This window comes from Clupea harengus, chromosome 11 (assembly GCF_900700415.2).
Source record: "Clupea harengus chromosome 11, Ch_v2.0.2, whole genome shotgun sequence".
In the NCBI taxonomy this organism is placed as follows: Eukaryota; Metazoa; Chordata; class Actinopteri; order Clupeiformes; family Clupeidae; genus Clupea; species Clupea harengus.
The window spans coordinates 27254670-27257169 of record NC_045162.1 but is presented as its reverse complement, the minus strand read 5'-3'; the positions used below and the strand labels follow the sequence as shown (position 1 = coordinate 27257169).

The window sequence follows — 2500 nt, the reverse complement described above, 5'->3', positions numbered from 1 at the left end:
CCGATAGCAACGGACCAGAACTGGCCCCACACTGGCACAGGTCTGGAATCTGTTCAGCTGCTGTGTTGGTGGTCTGACCACCATAGGTTTTGTTAGTAGTTTGTGTGTGTGTGTGTGTGTGTGGGCGCGTGACTTTTGTGTGTTTTCCGCTGAAATGGGGAAAAAATGACAGGAGGGACCCTTTCCCCTTCTCTCTCTCTCTCTCTCTCTCTCCCTCTCCCTCACCCCCCTTCTCTCCCCCTCTCTCCCCCTCTCCCTCTCTCTCCCTCTCTCAGTGTGTCCTCTTTCTGTCTCTCAGAAGCCTCGGCTGGATCACACAAAAGCCGCTCATCTCAAAGCCCACGTCAGCCGTCTCTTCTTCCCTCCTTCCCTGCGCTGATTTTGTTTTAGTCAGATCTCGCCGAGTATTTGGGCTTGATGTTTTTGACAGCCTCTATGGCTACAGGAAATTGAATGTGAGGAAAAGAGAAGGGAAGACACAAAAAAAAAAACGAAAGGAAAACAATGCGAGATGAATCTAGGTGAGATGAATCTGGATGCTTGTTAGCAAATCTCTGTGGTAAGTGTGGGAGTACCACAGTCAGCCCTTTGAGCTAATTATTTGATGTTTGCTCCTTTTGTTTTGTTTTGGAGTCCCTTGCTGTCGCCGACGTGGAAATTAATAATTAAATGAGGAAGACCTCTTTTAATGACAGAGGTAAATCCCTTTGTGGCTCGGAGGCGTTGAGTGTTATTTGCGCACGTCGGTTTCACGACATGTCCTCCCAAAGATGCTGTGCAGTGCTAATGGCATACGATGCTGCCTCATCCCAGACAAGAGGGCAAATTTGCAAAAAATGCAAAAAAAAGGAGCAGTATTTCGGATTGCTTCGTGGATAAATGTGTGTACCATTACTAGTGAATAGTGAATATCCACCTTGTGTAATGTCACACAAAACAGCTATTCATCCATCCCCGACAGAAGTCTTGGGCTGTAGTGCATTATGGGGGCTTCATTGTGCAAAATCACAGCCTCATCTATTAGGGGATTTAAGAGGAGGACAAAAAAAAACTAAGATGTGGCATGGGAGATTTGGCACAGACATAGAAAACAGCAAACTACAGGAAACAGTAATTCCCCCTCAATGCTTTAGAGACTAATCCCTGTTCCTCTTTAGTCTGGTGCCCAAATCTGCCATCTCAACCATTCTACTGTCTGGTAATTAGAAGGAAAACGACTCCCCTCCCACCCTACTCCCCCATCTATTTGGATAAAAAGATGAAAAAGGGAGGGAGTGAGTGAGAGAGAGAGAGAGAGAGAGAGTGGAAGAAAGAAAGAGAGAGAGAGAGAATGAAAGAAAAAGAGAGAGAGATTCAGAGAGAAAGAGAGAGAAAGAAAGAAAGAGAGAGAGAGAGCGAAAGAGAGAGACAGACAGAGAGAGAGAGAGAACAGGAGGAGAAACAACCTGCAGCCCTGGCTGGCTCCCCTGCCTCTGCACAGGTGTCCGAGCAGGCAGATGATCTGTATTAGAATGAGTTAATCCATAAAACATGACACAATCCCATTAAGAGCCAGGGCTTGCTGAGCAGGCACGTCTTCAGGGAGGATTTGAGCTCAGCCACTCTTGGCTCCTGTGCTACCCCCCCCCCCCCACCCTCACACACACACACACACACACACACACACACACACACACACCTATCTGCAGACACACACACACACACACACACACACACACACACACACACACACACACACACACACACACACACACACCTATCTGCAGACACACACACACACACACATGCACACATAGACACTTACCTTTCAACAAAAAAGGTCCTAACTTTCCTCCTCTCCTCTTCTCTTGCTTGCCTTTTCCTTTGACAGAATCCAGCTATATAACCCTGGGTCTAACTCAGAATGCCTCTGTCTGCACACACACACACACACACACACACACCGTCCTCTCATCCTCTTCCTCCTCTCCACGGAGGCCTCATCCCCTCGCTCTCTTTCGACTCCGTCCCACCCACCTCTCCTTCAATCCTCCTTTGTCACCGCCGTGACCACCTCGACATGTTTGTTTTTCTATTTCGCGCAGCCCTGAATAGCTATGCTAATCTCCCCTGCGCGCTATTTGTTTGATAAAGGTGTTGTTTAAGAGATTAAACGCGCGGCGGCAGATAGCGGCCCCCGGCCCCGCCGCTGTTCCTGCGACCCCGCGCGGTATCGGCGAGCGGATTAGCCACAGCACCGACACTGCTGACAGCATGCTTTACCTTAATGCCATGCATTGTTTGACCTCTGAAATGAAATGCTGCCGCTGTGTGTGTGCGTGCGTGTGTGGGTGTGTGTGTGTGCCCGCAAATGTTTTATTTATGTCTTTGGAGAACAGCGTATCCTTCAAAACTAACTGCAACTGTGGATACTGTTGTTGCTTGTCCTGTGGTGCGAGTGGAATCAGGTAGCCATGTTGGACTGGGTTTTAAATGAGCAGGTGTGATGGTTTAATGTTGG

The 2500-nt window shown here is 48.4% G+C and overlaps 1 protein-coding gene across 1 annotated transcript in view; it reads left to right on the top strand.

Moving 5' to 3' along the window:
• LOC105893959 (neural-cadherin-like) overlaps positions 1–2500 on the top strand; it is a 141036-nt gene that overhangs the window by 110926 nt on the left and 27610 nt on the right. The window lies entirely within an intron of this gene.